The sequence below is a fragment of the Protopterus annectens genome, chromosome 13.part0, assembly GCF_019279795.1.
Source record: "Protopterus annectens isolate FY-2018-M chromosome 13.part0, PAN1.0, whole genome shotgun sequence".
Lineage (NCBI taxonomy): Eukaryota > Metazoa > Chordata > Ceratodontiformes > Protopteridae > Protopterus > Protopterus annectens.
The window spans coordinates 701,453,489-701,477,262 of record NC_056747.1 but is presented as its reverse complement, the minus strand read 5'-3'; positions in this window follow the sequence as shown (position 1 = coordinate 701,477,262).

The window sequence follows — 23,774 nt, the reverse complement described above, 5'->3', positions numbered from 1 at the left end:
TCTGCTTATGATAAGACTTCCTACATTTGGTTTATTTTTAGCACAAGCCCAGTTATCTTTTTGTAATACTGCAGTCTTGGTACCACACACTTTTTAGTATCCGCTGTGAACTCTGTCAATCATATAAAGTAGTGCTTCATGATTGCCTTAAAAGTATATTCTTCACAGTTTTCACTGTGCTCATTTCGTAAACATCATGTCCTTGAATGCTAGAGCTCCTGTGTTTTGCTTCGGAATAATAATACGTTTTTTTGTTAAATATGTTGTTACTTTTTGTCTGCACAACTAGACATTACAGGACACCTACATAAATATATTGTTTTCTAAAGCAAACCAGCAGGAAGTTGATAAGTATTCTGTCAGACCATTAAGTTTCAACCCTGCGAACACATTACTGTACTGAAGGGATTTTCTTTTGTCAGGCCTTTATGTCAGATGGAATTTTCTGACTCATTTAGATTCATTTTGGTTCTTCTCCAGCTGCTACTGTAATTAAAGATTACAACTGCAGTCCATTTTAACTGTTCCCTGAGTTCTGCACTTCAGGCAAACAGATTGTTTTCATTCTGTCGGCTTGTCCTACTTGACTGAGCCTCTTTACTAATGCAGTGCGTAAACCAACCCTCTGGAATTACTTGCTGTCCATCAAGTCTCCAAGGCATGGAAGTTAAAGCCCAGACTAGCAGTAATGGGAGCGAGTAAGAATGACTGATACAGCAACCCATTATGTGTCTGGCAAGTTAATTGGCTGGCATCTTAACTCTGCAGTCACCCAAGTTCTCAGACTATAACCTCAGTAATCAGGAACTTTGTTTAAAATTATCAGAGACAACACTCTCAGATCGTGAACATATTTAAAATACAGATCACATTGATAATCTGGAAAGGTTAAAATATAATGATTTTAATGCATTTTCAAACAAAAATGTTTTCACACATATATGTGTGTGTGTGCGTGCGCACGTGTGTGTGTGTGTGTGTGTGTGTGTGTGTGTGTGTGTGTATGTGTGTAAAACTATAAAACTATAAACCTGTCATTGTTCATTGATTGAAATCATCACTTTTCCATCACAGTATCACACATTTAAAAATGGTAGAGCAAATCAATGTAACAACCTCGGAGGTATACATAAAAACTTTGGCAGATGAGAGAGATATGGTAATAGCTATCTCAAATGGTATTGTTTAACAGATAGTTTAATCACTTTTTTCTTAAAGCATGTGATAGCTCTTAACATACTCTGGAGATTTCATTGACTTTTAATGGGTAGAAAAAATACAGTAATATGCTAGTTTCAGAAACATTACAATGTTAGACTAACCAGTCCATTGACACAGAAGAAGTTTAACTAATGGCTCATGCATCTGTTGGAACTGAAATAGGGGAAGAGAGCATAAGGCTTGTCATGTTAACCTCATTTTTTGGGGAAAATCATATGCTTTGAGCACACTATCTATACATGGTAAAAATCATAGTGGAGACTGAGATTTACATGGGAGTTTCAGTCTGCAAGGGGCAGAGACAATTGATCACATCAAACAAGATGATTGACTGCTTCACAAAGGCTGACTACATGCCAACCCTTGGATGCCAAGTGCAGTGAAGGTATGACCTTAAAGAGAAAATCCAGAACTGCCCCAATGTGCTGAACCCCACACCCAGTGAATAAATGAGCTATAGAACTCACCCAGTGGATCAATAAAGCATGAATTTCACAGGTGAACTGGAAGAAAAATACAAACTAAATTAAATGTTATGGTGTTAGTGCCAGACTTCAGAAGGTTTCCTAATAATTTACATCATCCTGTTGAAGCACACTGCATAATTCCACAGTGGGTATTTTTCAAAAGAAATTCTGTGTTGGTTCAAACTCCATTTGATTCCTCAAATCTATAGATTTCCTAAAAACCTTTGCACTGAATTTGAAGACTTGGAGCTTGTGACTTTACATGATTCTCATTGCACTATTGGCCTGTTAGGCTTCCTAATGAGTCACCATGCCCAAAGTTATCAAGTTGTAACTAATCAAAATGATCAGTTCTTTTCTGTTTTCTTTTTCTTAATTATGTTTCCAGCATGTTAATGTCAGTCCTTAAATACACTTAGTATACTAAACACATGTGGCTGATAGATATTACTCAGATGTAACCTAATTGTACTGCCAGTGATAATTAACCTGAATGGCCATAAACAAACAAAGGTTGGGAGGGTGGCCATAATGGTTAAGGTGTTTGCCTTGCAAACACAAGGTGCAGGGTTTGAGTCTCACAAGGGATAATTGGCTAGGCTTAAAATGGCTCGCAAGGGCAGTTGGCTTAGTACTAATCTATGAACCTATGAACCTATCTATAAGTTGAGCAAATTAGCATACTTGGATTTCCCTAGTAAAGCATCTGCTGCTTGTAGTTCAGGAATGCCTACAGCATAATTATCAAATGAACTTCCCAGAAAAGCATATTGAACTCCCTTACATGTTGCCTCCAATAAACTGATATCTCACATACGTTGCCTCCATTTTTAATACCATCAGTGCCGTTTTCTCTGTTTAAATATGGTTTAACAGGCACATGCAAACTCTTGATATCCTTTCAGTTTTCCAGTTCTTAAGCCACTGGTGCACTTTCTCCTGCTTTAAACAAACCTTCTGATATTGGTCCTCTATTTGCACATACGCTCTACTTCTATTTATTTATTATTTATTTATTTATTTAAATTTGTTGACCGGGAGTGTCCGACTGGACGTGGGTCCATTTTCAGCGGAGGCCCGGGGAGAAAAGCTCCACAGTAAAATAAACAGACAGTAGTTACATTGGATTACATAGTGATTAACAATTTAACATAGAAATTACTTACAACATATTTACAGATGAAGAACATAGTACATCAGTAGACAACTAGAATCTTTATCTGTGAAGTACATAACAGGCATTAACAAATGTAACAATGAGAAGTTCCTGCTGTATAATAAGTACTAGGCTTATGAGCATCTGAGCTTGCTATCATCAAGGTAGTTAGTGGAGGTGAAAGAAAGGTAGTGGTTGGATGGGGTGGATGATATTAGAGTGGGAGTTGCAAGGGCATAGCCAGCATGTTTTTAGGTGCGCTTTTAATAAAGTTTTGAAGTTGGCGCATGATGGTATGGAGGTAATTGTGGGTGGGAGTGAGTTCCATAATTTGGCTATGGCGCAAGAGAATAGTGCTTCACCAGCAGAGTTATTGGCTTTAGTGATCTGCAAGTGATTTTTGTTGCTGGATCTTAGTGGTCTGGTGGTGTGATAGGGCTGGAGTAGATTCTGGAGGGATGGGACATTTAGTGGATGGTTTACTAGTTTGTGGGTGAGTGAGAGTTGATACCACTGAAGGAGGTGAGGGAGTTCAAGCCAGCCCAGTTCAGCAAGTGAGAGACAGTGGTGACTATGGTAGGATGCCCCTGTGGCGAATTTTGTAATTTTGTTGTAGCAGGTCTCTAGCTTGTTTAGATCACATTGCCTTAGGTTGGTATATACTGGAGAGGCATAAAGTAGGGTGGAGATAAGGTGGGAATTTGCTATTGAAATCTTTGCTGCTTTGGTGAGAAATTGTTTATTTCTGTATAATGCTCCTAGTTTTTTGTGGACTTTTTTATGGTCATGGATATGTGAATGTCAAATTTTAGTTTATTGTCTATTTCCACTCCTAGCAATTTGGTGTGTTCATTTGGGTATATAGTGGTGTTGTCTTTTGCTGTGATGTTAAAGTGAGAGTTGTTTTGAGTGTGTTTGGTGGGTTGGAAGATTAGTAGTTTAGTTTTGTTTGGGTTGAGTATTAATTGGGCATCGGATAACCATGTTTCAACAGAGGAAATGGCTTCCTGTGTGACTTTTTGCAGTTTGGGTAGGGACTGGGCTGAGCAGATGATGGTAGAGTCATCTGCGTATTGGATGAGTGTGCCATGTTTGGTGGCAGAGGCTAGATTATTGGTGTAAACAGAGAAAAGTAGGGGTCCAAGGATGGATCCTTGGGGAACCCCTATGGAGACAGGTAATTGGGGAGATATGTCATTCTGCCATACAACGGATTGTTGGCGGTCAGACAGGTAACTCTGAAACCAGTTGGTGACTGATTGTGAGAAGGATAGGTTATTGAGGACAGAGATAAGTTGTTTGTGTGGGACCATGTCAAATGCTTTAGATAGGTCTAGGAAAGTAGCAGAGGAGAGATAGCCATTGTTTATATGCTGAAGGATAGTGTTTGTAAAGGAGAGTAAGGCAGTGGTGGTGCTATGGTTTGGTCGGAAACCATGCTGAGTACTGGAAAGGAGGTTGTTAGTAAGGAGGTAGTGTGAGACCTGAGAGTGTATGCATCTCTCTAGTATTTTGGAGAGTGGAGAGAGAATAGCTATGGGGTAATTGGTTAGTTCTGCAGAGGGTCCGCCTTTGTGGAGGGAATTATATGTGAGACTTTCCACAATGTGGGAACGTAACTTTCTGACAGAGATCGGTTAATCAAGATGGATACTGGGTAGGCCAGAGCATCAGCTGCGATTTGTAGGTATTCACTTGGGAGGTTGTCTGCTGCTAATTTGGTGGGTTTAAGTTTAGTTAAGAGTTTTTTTATGTTGGAGGTAGGTACAGGAGAAAAAGAGAAGGCAGTGGGGAGATTACTAGTTGAAGGTGTGGGTTGGAGGGGAGAGGGGTTGTGTTGTTTAACTAGTGATAGTATGGTTTGGGTGAAGTGTGTGTTGAATGAGGTAGCAATATTTTCTGAGGAGTGAGGGACTTCTAAACCCTCAACATATATCTTCAATATGTCTGTAATCACTGGTTCCATTTCTTTACTATGTAATCGTTTCAAGATTTTAGATGAGTTTGTAATTTTCACCAAGTTGAATAATATTTGAGACGATAACCAGTGAACAAATCATTGCACATTATCTATAGTTTTGGACATCTTACAGATGTACAGAATAGCTTTAGGTCTGGCTTTAATAACTTCATTGCCATTCATAAAGCAACAAATTCAATATACCGTAACATGAGTAATGACTTATTTTATATTGTGTATTTATTAATATGACTAAGGCTTTTTATTATTGTCAATCATTCCCTTCTGCTCAAAACATTTGAATCAATGAACTCTTGTCCTTTTGTTGTTATGTCATCCCGAAATTACCTATGCAAAAGAATTTTTCAGGTAGCCAGTGGGAAATTCTGGATCTGATACAGGAGAACTTAAGAAATTGAATTCCCCAGAGACAAGTCCTCAGACCTATTCCCTTCTTCATCTTGTCTTAAACCTTTTTTCCCTTATTCTGACTATATATATAGAGATAATACCCTATTCATTATCTGTTACAAATCTGTCAGTATCATACAACTCAAAGTATAAACTGATTTTAACTCCCTTTGGAATTAAATATCCTAAAATAATCTATCAATGCCAAAATATCTGCTTCTATGATTTTTATTTACCTACAAAAAAAAAAATGGCAAAATCCCATTATGATTTCCCAGTAGACCCACTGGGACAGTCTGTTAATTAGGTCTTTGAAAAAATGCTAAGGACTTCATATGCAATGAATCTTATCATTCAAGGCAAACGAGGAAAGAAGTTTCAATAAAGTCTGCAACAACTGAAAGATATTTACACAATATCAAATTTACTCACCCTTAAAGCAAGAAAGGCATTAGTCAAAAATGCCTAAACACTACATTACTTCAAACTGCTGTGCGAATAAAATGTTTATCTTTATGGTAAAACCTACCACTACCTACTTCCAAAAACAAAACAAAACAAAAGAAAAAACATCACTCAGTGGGTATGCGTCTCCGCTCTGACTGTGTTTAAACAAAGAATTATTAACCCTTAAAATACAGACTACTGTCCACCTCATGACCCAACCGTGGGATAAATCCAGCATTACACAGACCCAGCTGTGGGTTATTGCTATAATAACTCTGGTCCCATGTCATCTTTTCTCTACCTTCACTCCCCCTCCTCATTTCTCAGCATTCTAAAGTTCTAAAATACAATGTGCTCCTGACAAGCATATTAATTAACTTGACACATTTGAGACTGAAACACACACAAAAAAAAAAAAACAATAAAGTAGATCCGCAATGCGACATTACTATGTGGGCTTATTACACCCGTTCATAAGTACCAAGGTAACACAGTAAGAATAGACTACACTCTAAAAATAATATTGGCTAAAATTTACATTTCCATACACCATAAGATGGCACATATATTTTAGCTAGAAGAGTACTCCTGCATTGCCCTTGAAAACTGTCAGCGTGCTGTTGTCTGCTTAACAGCTAAATGAAGGGATCCCCTTCACTACACCGACACGCCACAACGCCGACACACAAAACACCGACACCAACAGACCGACAACACACAATACCGACAATACACACAACCATAAATGCACTAACCTTAACCCAAACCCTAACCCTAAGGTCCGACACAACCGCACACTTACCCTACCCGCACCCTAACCCTAACTCACTTAACCCACCCCTAAACCTAGAGTCCGTCACTATCGCACACACCCTACTCGCACCCTAACCCTAACTCACTTAACCCGCCCCTAAAACTACAGTCCCTCACTATCGCACACTTACCTGTCCACTCCCTAACACTAAATCCCTCACTCTATCGCACACTTACTGAGTCCGTCGGGTTCTCACCTTGTCGGTCATCTGAGTCGTCGGTCTTCTCGTCTCCTTCTGTAGAGTGTCGGTCTTCTAGCGTTTCGGTGAAGTGAAGGGGATCCAAATGAAGTGCATTTCATTATTAATATGCATCAATTCTGTTAAGATATCATGTCATCAGGCAATTCAAACGGTTTTATTTAAATTGTACTCTGCTTTCTAGCTGATATTCTTCAGAAAAATTGTCTCTGAGCCATAACTTCACTGGTTTATGGAATTCATTAATTCTTTGTCCAATGACATCTTTCTTTTATGCAGGGTTACAGGGAATTTGGACTCTATCCTCCCAAGCAATATGCACAAGACAGAGAACTATTTCTTGATGAAATACTGCCCAGTGTTTGCTATGGTAGCACACATATGCTGGACATATGCATAGGAGTGATTTAAGGTATGGACAATGTGTCTAACAGCATGTCTCTGTAATATGAGCAGAAACCAGAGCAAAGCACCTAATAAAATTCCATATGGACAGAGGGTGGGCATTGGTCTAGAAAGAAAAATGTCACCAGTGGTGTCACACAGGTTTCTGCCCTTGGTCGCCTCCTCTTTGATAAATAATTCAGTGACTTAAAGCTGATATTAATGTACTATGGTTAACCATGATTGATGATTATTGCAGACTGAGGTGGTTATCAAATTCCATTCTGATACTCAAATTCTCCAGAAAAGGTTGGACTAGACAAATGCTCGGTGTATTAATCATGAGCTTACGCTCAATGCCAATAAACGCAGCATGAGTTGCTTTGGTAACTCTAGCATCACTACTTCTTACTATATATATATATATATATATATATATATATATATATATATATATATATATATATATATACATATATAAAACATTCCACGTACATTTAACACATTGATAAAAAGCTCTTCTTTGACTGTACATCTTTATGGTATCTCATCAAAGACCAAAAAAGCTATAATCTGATATTATTCATTCATTTTGCCATCATTGAATATAATGCACCCTTCCGCATGTATTACTCTAAGGATATAAACCAGCATGGAAGACCTTGGTATTTCCTCACCGAAAAGATCACAGGTGTCAGTACCCTTGGTTACTGTGACAGGCTAATAGCCAGTGTCCACATAGTCTGTGTCATACAGACTGTTGAGAGTAATTTGCTTAGCATTCCATGTCGTGAATGACTCAGCACTCTTTGAACTCCTTCACCTAAATAGAACCAGTGGTAAAGTACACACCTGTTCCATAAAACTAAACCTATACCACAACGGTACCCATTTGTTAACCAGTTAGTTTCATTGGGCACACAATGCCTTTTGAGGAGTGACCCAGGAGCAATGGATGATTAAGTGACTTATGCAAGGTCACACAGTAGGCACAGGAGATCTGACAGACTCAAACCCTGTACCACAGAAACTATACTCAAAGCCTGAAAGTTCTGCACTAAATGCCTGACAATATGATATCCACAACACCAAATGATGTGACAAATACTTAGTCCGATATATACCCTATTTCTAGAATAGGTTGCCCTTACCCATCAAGCAGAGTACTTCCCTAGCAACCTTTAAAACCAGACTGGATGACTAGATGGGTAACCTCAATTTTTTTCCAGGGATCTATGGAAAAATGTACTTAGTGGTGAATATTGTTAGTTTCACACAGTATTGGGTGAGGTGGCCGAGCTTCTCAATGGTCTCTTCTGGCTGAAAGCTCAGTAAATACCTATGAATCTATGAATCTATGCAGATTTCACACAGAAGGCAACATAAATGGGAACTGAGGCTACAGTGCTAACCAGTGCAGCACTGTGCCAACTAGTAAGTAGATGAGAGAAATAAAATTCAAGTCAATATGGCTTCTATACATTTGGAACTGAAATAGAGAGGCTTTCTTTTAAGACAATTGATATTCATATTTTATCTATCATACTATTAACACTCTTCACTGAAAAAACATTGAGCATGCTTGTAGTTACAGTTTATATAAGTTGGTTAATTATTTTGGTTGATACGAAACACTGTACTAAAGATGAAACCACTCATAAAAGAGATCTGACAGATATAATGTACTCAAGTATGTTATTAGAAACCTAGAAACCTCCTAATAGAGGCCTTTACAGACTTTAAGGCAGGAAGAAAGGGAATTTTACAGGATGGGAACATGTGAGTTGAAATGTCTAGCAAGAGTCTCTAAATGCGTCCTGAAAACCATTAGCAGATCCTCTGCAGATCAGCAGAGTTGGTGAATTGGGCAGTAAGGAAACATGTTTTTAGATTGGCAGGTCAGTGTGAAAAGCTTGACATACTAATATAAAAACATTAAATTATGACATCGGTATTGTTAACAACTGCTATTAAAGTGTTGATAGAAAGCTGATCCAGGGAGCTTTCTGTTGGTGGAATTTGATACACACTGAAGGCGGCTGAGGAAAACCAGAACATGTCACATTTAAGTATTAGAAATCAGTGTTAGAAGGTACCCAGGTAACATCAGGTGCTCAATCTTAGAAATGCTCTAGAGATATTAATAAAATGTTATAATAACTGCCACCTGTAATTCAGATGATAGCATGCAGTTCAAGAATATTACCAGATCATGTAGACATGATATGAACTACATACTTGTCCCCGTAAAAAATAAATAAATTGGGGAAGGTATGGAGATTGTATGGTCTCACCATTCACATACATAATAATTATTATTTGCAGCAAACACTGACATGCATTTCTTAGAAAATTAATAACCACTAGAAGGTTATTAGTGAACCTTATGGAGGTAGTCTGAAAGTTAGTTTAGGTTTAACACTAGGATAATAAATCATGGAAGGGCCTTTTGAAGAATATGATTATTAAAGAATGGATGACATCTTTTTAATCACTTTTTCAGTAAGAATAGGTGTTGCTTGTCTGGTCAAGATAAAATAGACGAACATTCGTGGGTTCTGTTGAAGCAGCTTTATTACACACAAACACATCAGAAACTAAGCTTTATAACTTAAACTTAAACTTATAAACAGACTAACTACTGCCCTCATACATGTTAACACTGGCTGTTCTCTCAAAATGGCACTGCTGCCTGCATGTGCTCTGTATTTATATGCACGTGCTACATCTGGAAATGCTTCTTAAAGATACATACACGCTCTGATCTACATCCTCCCTCTTTGAGAAATAGTCCTTATATGAAATGACAGTATTAAATGACATGCAATTTACAGAAATTATCTTTTGACATGCAATTATACAAAACTAATTATCTGACATACAATCATATAAAATTAGACACACAGAAAACAACTATGTCCAAGTTGTTGTGTATTACTAAGTCTTGAAATATGACCTGACCGTGTAACATAAAAGTCAGAATTGGATCTAGCAATGGGGACTGTCTTCAAGGAATGTGCAACTTTCGGGACATCTGGGACATCATCAGGAAGGGAATGGATACTGCGACATGTTCCTTGGTGTGAACATTGTCTGGGTTGCTCTGAGATCTAGAGTTTGCATCACAGGTATGATGCTGCAATATCATTTCTGATACAGGAAGAAGATATCTGCAGTTTCTTCTGTACTCTATACTCTCAGATTCCACTAAGTAGGATCTCAGCTCAGTACATATACCTCTCACTTGACCAATTTGATCAAAGCCTTTTGTTGTTTGCATCCACATTGTCTCTCCTTCTTTTAACAGATGAAGAAATCTGCTCATTTTTATAATAGCTGAACTTCTGAGAAGAATGTTTCTTAAAAAGTTGGGCTTTGATTGCTCTGCTATTTTTAGCATTAGGCACCAACAAACTAGAACTAGTAGGCAAGGTTGTTCTGGTTTGCCAAGATAAAAGTCTCTGAGCGGGTTAACCTAGTAGATTGTCATGGGGTATATTTCTAAGATTAAGTAAATTCAAGAAGATACAGGTATTGTAACACTTTGACATCTCCAGTAATTGCTTTGCACTCTGTACTGCACATTCAGCAAGACCGCTTGACTGAGGAAATTCAGGACTGCTAGTAACATGGATACATTTCTACTCTTTACAGGTTCATATGTTCATAGGTAGGTACTAGGCTGTTGGCCCTAGGGCCTATATAAGCCTAGACAAAAAAGTATCTTGGCTTTCGCCACCCAAGAAAATGATTTTCCTGTGCTCCTTTTGAGCAGAGCCACACAGGTGATCCCTGGGGTGAATTTCCTATTTCCAATCCAATCATCAAGATTTTTCTTGAAGAGTGCTAATGAGGAGCTTTTGTTTGCTATGTATAGGTAGTTTGTTCCAGAGTATGGGAAGTCTCTGGGACAGGGATTTATCCCTCCAGCATGTTCTGTTTATTGTGGTGACAAGGTTTGGGTCCCTAGAGCGTGTAGCTCGGAGGGATTGGGATTTCTTTTAGTGGAGCATGTCCAGCAGCTCTGGGTTTGACATAGCTTTGTATGTTAGGCAGAGATCACCTCTGAGAAGGCGATATGCAACAGAGTAAAGCGTGAGTTTTCTGAAACGGTCTGCGAAGGGCATCTGTTTGAGGCTGGTAATCTTCTTTGTGAGGTATTTCTTCAGCCAACTTCCAGTTGTTGTAGATGTCTTGTGAGGTACATACCAAAAGGGGAGTTGTACTCTATAATGGGTCTAATGAGTGACGAGTAGAGGGGAACAATGACCTGTTTTTTCCTGGATGAGAAACCTATTGTGATGAGGTGAGCCATGTAGAAGGATTTCCTGACTACTGAGGCGATGTGATTATCAAAGGAGAGACTACTGTCCACCTGTGTCCCAAGGTCTCTTATCACACTTTCAGTGTTACGTAGACTACCAACTATGTGGTAGCTCATGGGTACAGAGTTTTTACCAAAGGGGATAACAATGCACTTTTGGCATTGAGCTTGAGGCTATGGCTTTGACACCAGGCATCTGTCACAGTGAGACCCTTTTGTAGGATGTCCACATCATTAGGAATTTCGGTTGTGGCTCCTAGTTTGCAGTCATCTGTGTCTCATTAGCCGAAGACCTTCTGTGTTAGCCTGTATGTCAGAAAGGCAGATACCAAACAGGAGAAGACCCAGGACTGAACACTGTCATACTGCAGTTGTCACTGGTCTGAAATCAGATTTGGAGTCTGCTACTTTCACAGTGTAGGTTCTGTCAGTGAGCCAATTCAGAGCCCATCTTGTGACATAGGGATTTATACCTAGTTTAGTGAGTTTATCTATAATTCCAGAGTGGGGGATGGTGTCAAAAGCCTTGGTGAGATCTAGATAGGCTGTGTGAACCCCATTACCCTCGTCTACAGCTTTGGTGACTGCTTCAAAGAAGTATATCATGTTTAGGAGACATGGTCTGCCTTTTACAAACCTGAACTGGGTGGGGTTCAGAGTTTGGAGAATACCAATATCCTTGTGTATAAGATCCATGATGATACGTTCCATGGCCTTACAGACCAGGCTCGTTAGGCTAATGGGGCAGTAATTCCCGGGGTCCGTGGTGGCTCCCCCTTTGTTGAGTGGGATAACCATTGCTGTGCACCATTCAGTAGGCACAATGCCTGAGGTGAGGCTTTGATTGAACATGGTGCTTAAGTAGGATGCCAGTTCATTCTGCAGTTCATGTAGAATGCAGCATGGGATGTTGTCAGATCCCATGGATGCTGTGTTTTTGGCTTTGGAGAGTGTGGTTTTTACCTGTGCAGCCATGATTACAGGAACTTTGCATCCTTTCGGTATAGAGATGGGCCCTTTAGGGGGTGAGAGGCGGGTAAAGTTAGCACTGAATGTATCTGCCAAGATGTTCGCAATATCAGTTGGTTCTGTATATTTAGTGCCATTGTGCTGTAACTCAGAGCAGATCTGAATGTTGCCATTGAGATTCTTGACATAGCTATAGAATGCTTTGTGGTTGTCTTTAGAATCAGTGGCAATTTTGTTTTTGTAACTTGCTTTGGAGGATTTTATGAGGGATCTCAGCTTCTTACTGAGGATGACCAGGGAGTTCCTCCAATCATGGGATTTTACTCTCTTTTGCAACATTTTCTTTCTTCTGTTGAAGATTTGTTTATGGCAGGGGACCACCAGATTGGCTTCATTTTTTGGAGGATAGCATCTTGGTTCTGTTAGGGATAGCATGATCCATGCACTCAGGTAAGTGCTTATAAAGTGCATTTGTGTAGGATTCAGCAGTTATACATCTGTTGTCCGTCTGCATGGGTGTCGTGAAGTTTGACACTTCTGTCTTAAAAAGCATGAAGTTGGCTTTGGATACATTTTTACGGTGGTTTCCCTAATGGGGGGAGGGGGTGGATGTCTAGGGTGATTAGCTTGTGGTCGGATCTGACCAACAAGGAATTGACCTCTGGTTTGGAACACTGGTCTCCCATGTTGGTAATGACTAGGTCTAGGATATTGCTGCCCCTGGTGGGGGTGTGGATAAGTTGATCCAAGGCATTGGAATTTATGAATTCCAGAAAATGTTGAGCAAAAGAGTTGGTACATGAGTGGTTTTCCCAGTTAATGGTGGGGTATTTGAACTCACCCATTATTAGGGTGTTGGGTTGTACCCTAATATTTTCCAGTGTATCAAGAAATGAGAAGTGGGAATCCTGGGGCATGGTGGGGGATCTGTAGCAAATTACAATTTGGATTGCGGTCTTGCCCAGAGTTAGTTGCACTTGGATAATCTCGGATGCATAATGATGAGCAACTAGCCTGGAGGTGTGGATATCCTTAATGAATATGGACACGCCTCCACCTTTAGTGTTTCCGTCCAGGTTAGGTGGCTGTAAAGTGTGGTATAAATTATAGCCTGGTAATGCAAGGGTGCTCTCTGGAGCCTTGAACCAGGTCTCTGTCACTGCACAGTTGTCAATTTGCACCATTTTAAAGAGTGCCTCGAGTGAATGCATTTTGAGGTTTAGACTTCTAACATAGAGTAGCATTACCCTCAGATTTTGCTTGCTAGTACCTGTTAAGGTAGTGAATTTGTCATTTGAACCTTGCCTAAAAAAAGCACTATAGGGGTGGCAAGAGCCTTAGCCAGTATCTGGAATCCCAAGGGTGACAGGTGAAGGCCATCTCTGGCAAAGCGTCGTGGTCTGTTGATCATGTCATCCCAGGCAGACAGACACTGGATCCCCTTAGAATGACACCAGAAGCTTAGCCAATTGTTGAAGTCAATCATTTTGTCCTTGTACTGTGGTATCATTCTGGAGAGCAGCAGCAGTGGTGCAGCAGTTAGCGTTGCCACCTCACAGCAACAGGTTCTCCAGTTTGATTCTCGGCTGGGGTGCCTTCTTTACAGAGTTTGCATGTCATCCCTGTGGTCGATGGGTTTCCTCCGGGTGCTCCAGTTTCCTCCCACATCTCAAAGACATGCTGTAGGTGGATTGGACACTCTAAATTGGCCTTAGGCATGTGTGTGTGTGTGTGTGTGTGTGTGTGTGTGTGCGTGTGTGTGTGTGTGTGTGTGTGTGTGTGTGTGTGTGTGTGTGTGTGTGTGTGTGTGTGTGTGTGTGTGTGTGCCTTCTGTGGAAGGTTGGGCGCCATTCTGGCAACTCAACACCGTAAAACTCCACTGCCAATCATGAGCGGACAAGGTGATCTGCTGTGGCGACCCCTAACCGGGAAAAAGCCGAAAGAAGAAGACTGTGGTATCATTCTGGGTGATAGCAGGATGGTAGTCAGGGCTAAGGTCATATCTGCCTGGGCTACAAGAATGAAGAGCTCCTCCATGTCTCTTTTCATATAGTCCAGGGAGGTACGTCTCAGGTCATTCACACCAACATGGACATTGACAGAGTCATATTTGTTGTTGTGGAGTGACCTGAGTGCATGTGTTATGTGGCAGATCCTGGCACCCGACAGGCAGCTGGCAGTAACTTTCTCCTTTTTTAATCTGGTGAGTGAAACATCAGTGTGCCTGACTATAGAGTCACCTATGACTACAGTGTTGGATATGTTGTTATGCCTTATGGGCTGTGTTTGAGTAGCACACTGAGTTTGTGGGCTATGTGTCATTTGGGCTGTGTTGGGGGGGTGAAGGTTGCTTGCATTTCTGCTTTGGAGGTCTCTGTTGCTTGAGCAAATTTTTATTGTGAGTCTCCATGAATGTAGGTGTGTGTTTCATGTTTCTATGTGTGTGTTTTGGTGGTGTAGGTTTTGAGAGATTATGTGATGAGTGTAGTGTGGTGCAAGTTTTTACCTTCTCCTCTTGACTGTTTAGTTCAGTCTTGGGAGAAGAGAGCTTTGCTTCCAGTTTGGCTATATAAGTGCATTTCTCACAGGTTGTAGTGTTGGGTGGCAGGAGAAGAGGGTTGTCTGTGTACCTGAGGCAATTGCTGCATTGCCCCAAGATGCCCAGATTCATCAGGTAGACAGGAGAAAACACTGGGAGCTGACCCTTTTTAGCAAATCTCTGAAACAGTTGACTAGTAAACTGAGAACCATTGTCAGAAATAGTTTTGTGTTGACTACCATGGACTGAGAAATGATGTTTCATCTTAATAATAACAGCACTGGACATTAGGCTAGGTAGCAAATCAATCTCAAACCAGTTCAAATAAGAGTCTACCAACACTAAGTAATGTTGACTGTTCCACTCAAATATGTCAGCTGCTACTATAGACCAAGGTAGTTCAGAAATTTGGCTTAGCTGAAGTGGCTGTTTGCAAATGCAGCTTAGTACTGTTGCACACTGAGCAAGAAGAAAGCACTTCATCAATGCCTTTTGCTAGAGAAGCCAAAATACTAGTCTTCTCACCCTTCTTTTGGTAGAATCTGAATCTGGGTGGCCATGATGGAAACTCTGAATGTATTCATGCTGTAAGGAGGTAGGAACAACAACTTTTTGACCTTTGGAAATTATACTATCTCCCATCAGCATCTCATCTCTGTATGGAAAGTAAGATTGTACTTCTGGCAGTACACAGGATTGCTTTGATGGCCATCCTACATTGATGAAGTGGTTGAGCTTTCACAAAATAGGATCAGTCTTTGTATGATTTCTCAGTTCATCAAGTCTCATGGTAGAAAAATTACACACTTCCATGACACCAAAGTCAAAATTCTCTGCATCAAGCTGTTCTGTAGTATTTCTAGGCAATCTGGGTAAGGTATCAGCCAGATAAAGAAGTTTACCCTTTGTATAGACCATTTTGGAATTATACTTTTGCAATTTAAGGATCAGTCTTTGTAGTTTTGCTGGAGTGGAATGCATAGGCTTCTTTAAAATAGTGACTAAAAGTTGATGGTCAGTTTCTTTCTGGATAGCTCAGCCATAAATATAATTATGGAACTTCGGAAATGCAAGCACAATTGCCAAAAGTTCCTTTTCAATTTGAGCATACTGCATCTCAGTGTGGCTAAGAGTTCTAGATGCATAGGCAACAGGTCTGCCCTCTTGAGGATTAACTGCACCAAGGCTGAACTTTGAAGCATCACAGTAAAGAACTACTGGTTTGTGGACATCATAGTATCTTAATGTAGGAGGATTAGCAATTTGCTGTTTAAGGTTATCAAATGCTCTTTGGTATAGTTCTAATCATGACCATGCAACATCTTTGTGTGTCAGCTCTCTTAAAGGTGCTGATAACTCACTAAAGTCAGGGATAAATTTGCCCAAATAGTTAACCATACCAAGAAAATGCTGTAAGGCTTGGACTTTGTCATGAGCTGACATCTCAAGAATGTCTTCTTGTTTAGATGATCTAGCCATAAGCCTACACTGGTAAATAAATGACTTACATAAGTAACTTCTGGTGGTCTGAATTTGCACTGTAGAGGACTGTGCTTTAAATTCACTTCACATGCTCTGTCCAGAACTTTCCTGTGGTTTCTGTCATGCTCTGCTTCACCATTACCTACAACCAGTTAACCATCTACTATTATTGCACATGGGTAACCTGAAAAAATGTGCTCAATTGCATGCTGAAGACTTCACTGGCATAATTTATTCAAAAAGGCATCCTGAGGAATCTGTATCTACCAAATGGGGTACTGAATGTAGTCAGCAGTGAAGATCTGCAATCAAGCATCACTTGCCAAAATGAACTGTTTGCATCTAAGACAGAAAAAAACAGTGGCATTTGACATGAAGGTCACAATTTCCTTGACTGTATGCATGGGATGATGACATTTTTTTAATGCCCTGTTCAAGTCTCTTGGGTCAATGCATATTCTGATTTCATCTGAATTTTGTTTTATGGCTAGCTACCATGGATGACACCCACTCAGTTGGTTCTGTGGCTGGACAAATCACACCTTGCTGCACCATTTTGTCTAACTGGACCTTGACTTTGTCCTGCATAGCTATTGGAACTCTTCTTGCTGGTCTGACCTCTGGGTCTAGCTTCATGGAGTACACAACTGGAAGTTTACCTAGCTTGTTGTCGAACACATCAGCATACTCTGAGAAAATAGCATCAGTAAAGCGGGAACTGGGAGATGTGCTTACATGATGTACCTCTTTGGTAAAAGAAAGCAGTTTCACTTGCAAACTGTCTCTGAGACCTAACAATGTCTGCACAGATCTTCAGGACTATATAAAATTACAAGCTGTAACTTTTCCAGCTGAATAGCATGAAAGTACTACTGAACCTTTAGTTTGAATCTCTTCATCTCCATAAGCAACAAGCTTTGCACAATTGACCAAATTAAGTTGTTCACAATTGACCAAATTAAGTTGTTCACCAGCCCTCACTTTAGCAAATGTTTCTGCTGACATTACATTAAACTTTGAACCAGTGTCGACTTTGAGCTCTGTGGGTTTACCATTGATCAGGACAGTACAAAATACTTCATTCTTTGCCAACAAATTTACTGCATTCACCTTTTCACTGACCACTGATACACCATCTACATAGAAAGTAGGGTTGCAGCTCTCTACATGATCAACTTCCTTTTTGAGTGACATTTCTTAATAACTGAATGAGGCTTGCTTGATTTACAAAGCTTTTGAAAATTATTCCATTTTTTGCGCTTGTTGCATTGCTGACCAAATGCTAAGCACTTTTCCCTTTTTGACTCATGGTTGGCACCACAATTATGGCAGTTAATAATAAGACTTGACTTGGGTTTTGCTGACTCACTCTTATACTGTACTGAACATGCTCCTTTAACTGAACTAGTCTTGGAATTTGCTAGAAAGCTTCAGGTTTTTCTTGCCATACCTACAGGGGTTGCTGCTGCCATGTGCTTAGGCCAATTTCTGCTTGCCACATGTTGCATACTGTCTACATTTATTCTTGCTCTAGAGGCTGCTGAAACCATGCTCTTATAACTTGTAAGCATACTTGTGTGCCTTTCTGAGAGCTCATGGATTTGGGAAATCTCTATTGCTTTGCTTAATGCTAAATCAAAGTCATGAAGCAAAATCTTTCTCATTGCAGCATTATTAACACCACACACAAGCCTATCCTTTATTAACTCATTTTTTCAAGTCACCAAATCTGCACATTTTAGCCTTATTTCTCAAGTCGGTGATGTAAGCTGCAAAAGTTTCACCTGGCTTTTGGTTTCATGTATAAGATAAGTGCCTCTCTAATGTAACATTTGTCTAGGGGTTGCACATTTCTCTAAATTTATGTTTTAAGCACTCAGGGTCTTCCCTTGATTCAGCTGGTACCACAATATGATGGTTTGCCCCTTCCCCTTCATATACTTCTGGGGCATTAACAAATGAATGCTCTCTTTCAATAGCTTCTGACCCAGCTAATGTAAGCAAAATGAATGCCTTTGTATATGCATCTTTGTCAGAAAAAACTATTTGTATGAAAATATCATATTCCTGCTCAAACACTCTCCAATTCTCTGCTATATTATGAGTGGTAATGGTTTTCAAACTTAGCCTGCCATGCCAACAAATTATAGTAAAACACAATGCAACCCAAGTCCACTTGTAATTATAGAAACGTGCACACATAAATATATATGCCAGCATTTTATGTCAGTACTTGCAATTATGCTCAATAGCACAACAAACTCTTTGAAACAATTGCACTTTGCCAAATAAATCTCCATAGTACAAGAACACCTTGAAATCACAGTACTTTATGAAACCACTCCTTATCAGTTTAAGAAATACTTCAAAATGACCATACTTTGTGAATAAATTGTACACAGCAGAAGCTCAGAATAAGAAACACTTTGAGATGAATGCACTTTGCAAGTAAACTGTACACAGCAAATTAACCTTTCAAAATGGCTGTACTTTGCAAAATAACTCTGTACAATGTAAAAAAATACTTTGAAATAGCGGCTTTTTGCGAATAAATGCACACAGCACAATAAACTTTTCAAAATGGCTTTACTTTGACTGCACTTTGCAATAAAACTGTACTTTGTACACAGCAAACTCTTTTAAATAATTGCACTGTAATAAAGCACACACCCGTGAAATGCTTTGTACACTCTGAGATACTTTGAACAACTCTAGTTATGCGTTGAAAGACTTCGGTCAATGCAAAATAGTAGTTTGTGCCCAAACATGGTTACAAACAATACTTGCAGTCACCTTGTTCTTTAAGCTTAATTTGCCCTTTTTTTGTACTTGGTATGCCCTTCTAATCTATTATCATGCTCATTATACTTTTCTTGTGCCCATTTTACTTTTAACATGCTTGTTATACAAACCAAAGGCAATTCTTAGCCCCATATGAATAGTTGTGCTAGTTTTATCAAATATTGTGGTTTTTAACATTAAGTTTAATTAATAATGTGGTTTGTGCTTTCCGTTTGCTTACAATTTTGTGCTACTCATTTGATTAATAATGTGTTCTGTGCTTTATAAATGTGCCATTTCATTTTCTTTGCCATATAAATCATTATTGCAATTTTCTTTACCGTTAGCTCATTTCTGGCCCTTTTTCATTTGTCTGTGTACCATTTCACTCAACCTTCTTAGTCTGGCTTCAACTTCAACTCTGCACCTCATGGCTCGAAGAAGCAGCTCTCTTGATTACTGGTTCAGATACTATGTCGCTCATCTGGTCAAGATAAAACAGACGAACATTCATGGGTTCTGTTCAAGCAGCTTTATTACACAAAAACACATCAGAAATGAGGTTTTGTAACTTAAACTTAAATAAACTTATAAACAAGACTGACTACTGCACTCATACATGTTAACAATTTGGCTGTTCTCTCAAAATGGCACTGCTGCCTGCACATGCTCTGTATTTATATGCATGTGCTACATCTACAAATGTTTTTAAAATATACATACACATGTTCTGATATACAATAGGTTTGAGACTGATGTAATTATTCAGAGTATGCAGGTGTATTCTTTTTTAAGAATGGAAATAATGATAGCTTATGTAATAAACTTAGATTCTAAAGTTGAAGATACCTTCTGGAACATTAGAATTGCAGTACTGCAAAGCCTTTCAGCAATCTTATTTATTTATTTTATTTATTTATTGACATTTGTTAACTGGGTTTGTCCAACTGGGCTTGTGGCCCATTTTCAGTGGAGACCCGAGGAGAAAAGCTCCAGTAATACATTTTAAAACAAGTACAATTTTTAACAATATTGATATAATAGCAGTTATAGCAAAATGATTCACATATGTTGGGATACATGCATAAAGTTAAAGTTGCATTAAAAAGAAGCTAAGTAACAATTTTACATTGATATAGTTCAATAGGTCAACAATTAACATTTTTTATCTGTATAAAATTGTGCAAATGCATAGTAGACACACTGGAGAGAGAGGTGTAATGAGGTACTAAGTATGGTCCTTTTGAGGGTACATAAAGGGAAGGAAGACTAGGTAGGGTTATGGCAAGGGCAGGTTCTGGAATTGAGAAAATAAGCTTTTAGTTCATTTTTAAAGTGTGACGTGTGGGAGATTGAACATAAGTCAAGGGGAAGTTTGTTCCAAGCATGGGTAAGAGAGTGTTTGTAGAGTAGTTTGCCTACTGACCTTTTTGGGTGGTAGATATCAAGTAATTGTTGGTTAGAAGTACAGAGGGTCCGGGATGGGATGTAGATGGAGACTACAGAAGATAGAGATGGACAGAAGGAAGGTTTATAAAGAATAGAGTGTAGCATATGAAATTGATAAGATAGCAGAAACTGGGGAAGTTCAATCCATTGAAGAGAGTTTAAAGAAATGCAGTGGTGTGCATTGTATGGGGAGTTAGTAATGAATCTGGCTATTTTATGGTAATATTGTTGCAGTTTGTTTAGAGTGGAGGCCTGGATATTGGTAAGAACTGGGGCAGCGTATAAGAGGGAGGGGAGGAGGAGTGCCTGGCCCAGGGTAAGTCTAGATTCAGGGGTTAAGAATTTTCTGTTCCGATAGCAGACCTAGTTTCTGGTTTGTTTTTTTTATACATTGGAGTATGTGTAGGTTGAACTTGAGTTCATCATTGATAATGACCCCTAGGAGTTTTGTGTGGGTGTCAGGTTGGATATTTGTATTGTTAGAAGATGTAATAAAAAAGGAGGTTTTGTGATGAGAAAGAGAATGGGGAAGGAAAAGTAGGAGTTTGGTCTTTTTGGGATTTAGGATTAATATGTTGTGAGAGAGCCATTGTTCAGTGGATAGTAGGGCCTGTTGGGTCAGGGAGTGTAGTTCAGGAATGTTATTTGAGATGGATATAAGTGTGGAGTCATCGGCATACTGAATAAGGGAGGATTCTTTGCATGAGGTGTAAAGATTATTGGTGAAGATGTTAAACAAAAGGGGTCCCAAGATGGAGCCTTGGGGAACACCAGTGGAGATGGGAAGGAAAGGTGAGGAGGATGAGAGCCATTTGACAGATTATTCCCTGCCAGATAGGTAACTATTAAACCAGGCAAGTACAGAGGGGGATAGGTGGAGATTTGTGAGTTTGGATAGTAGTAGAGGATGAGAGACAGTATCGAAGGCTTTGGAGAGATCTAGGAAGAGACAGGAAATGAGTTTATTGTTGTCTATGGCCTCTGCAATGATATGAGTGAAGGAGAGGAGGGTAGTGGTGGTGCTGTGGTGAGGACAAAATCCATGTTGGGTAGGGGTAAGTAAGTGGTGTGTGAGGAGGTGATTGAGAAGCTGTGAGTGAATACATTTTTCTAATATATTGGAGTGGGGGGACAGAATGGCAATGGGTCGGTAGTTTGAGGGGTCAATGGAGTTTCCACCTTTATGAAGAGGGATAGTGAAGAAAGTTTTCCAAAGGGTGGGGACAGCTGATTCCAGAATAGATTAATTAATTAGTATAGATACAGGATAGGCAATTGAGTCAGCAGCAAGTTTGAGGAATGTAGGAGATAGATTGTCAGTGGAAGGAGAGCAAGGTTTTAGCTTGAGTAGTAGAGATTTGACGTAAGTAATGGGAACTGGCTCAAAAGAAAACAAAGTTGTGTTAGTGGGACTTGGATAGGTGGATGTTGAAGTAGAGTTTGGCTTAGAGGTTACCAGATTTTGAATGGAAGAGATAAAGTGTTTATGCAGGGGGTAGCTGTTTCCTGAGAGGAAGAGTTAGGGTATGGGGAGGGATTAGAGGGCTTTCCAGGATAGAGGATGTTGTTGAGAGTTGACCAAAATTTTTGAGGATTGGATTTGTTGTTAAGTTGAGCAGAGCTATAGTATAATGTTTTGTCATTAGTTGTATGTTTTTTTGCAAGGTTTCTCAGTTGCCTGTATTTTTGAAGAAAAGGTGGTTGTTTAGTTTTAGTCCAGGTTTTCCAAGCATGATATCTTTGTTTCATAAGGGACCTAGTCTCTTTGGAGAGCCAGGGAGCATGGTTTGATTTTACTCTGATCTTCCTAGAGGGAGCTAAGGAGTTTAGAGTATTCATGAAGATGCTATTGAAAGTGCTTACAGCATCGTTTAGGGGGAGGTGTTTCAGAATGGACCAATCTATGTTGTGGAGAATGGAGTTAAATTGGGATGAATTGAAAGTCGATAGTTTTCAACAGTCTTTGATAAGATGGGGTTTAGGAATATGGGAGTAGTGTCTTAAGATGGTGGTAGAGAGATGATCACTGAGGGAGTCAGGTAAGGTGGTGGGATTGTGGTATTGTTGGGGGGAATTGGTAAGGATCCAGTCTATGATGGAGCTGGAAGAGGAATTTTTATGGAAGTGAGTGGGAGATGTAATAAGTTGGTGGAAGCCGTGTAAGTGGATACTGAGTTGGGGGGAGTCAGTTGTGAGTTTGGACCAATCAATGTTGACATCACCAAGGATAAGTGTCTCATATGGTATGTTGTGGGAGAACCAGGATAGGATGTTTTCAAGAATGGGCAGATTGTTACCAGAGGAAGGTAGATAGAGGCAATTGCAATTTTTTTGTGGGGATTCAGATGGCAGTTAAAGATGATGAATTCAGCTGGGAGGAAGTCAGGAATTGGGGAAGGGTATGGTGAGAGGTTAAGAATGTTTGAGTAGAGGATGGCCACACCACCACCTTTTTTTAAAGTCTATCAGATTGGAAGATATTATAACCTGGTGGGAGTATTTCACTATTTGAGATGTGTGGCTTGAGCCAGATTTCAGATAGGGAGAGGATGTGAGGGGCATTGAGAGCCATCCATGAGTGCAGCTCTGTGACTTTATTTGCTAGACTCTGAATATTCAATGAGTAAATAGTTAAGTATTTGGATGGAGATGATTGTTGTGACTGAGGTTGGTGACTGTTAAAGGAGTAAGATGGGGGCAGTGTAGAGGTAGTTTTGGGGAGAGAAGAGGGGCCAGGGTTGGGATGGATATCTCCAGAACAAAGTAGGTTTTACTGAGGAGAGAGTGTGTAGTAGATGCTAGATGGAGTTTGTATAGTTTTGAGTTAGCTTTGTGGGAAGGTTTAAAAACCTGTATTATGGGTAGTTTATATAGACTTGAAATAGAGGTAGTAAAGAGATTAGGAGAGATAATAAAACATGAAGTAGTTGGATATATGTTGTATGAGTGAGAAGTTGGTGAACAGAGGAGTGGGACAAAGAGATTGGAGTGGTAAGAGGTGGAGATAGAATAAGGAGTAGTGTAGAAGATATTAGAAAATAATACATGTTGGAATAAAATATGGTCAGATAGAGTAGGTAGAGAGACAGTGGTATAGATGAAGTGGTGTTGACAAGATTGACAGAATAGTAAGGTGGTTGTGGCAATAGGCAGGAAGTGTAATTGTAGTGG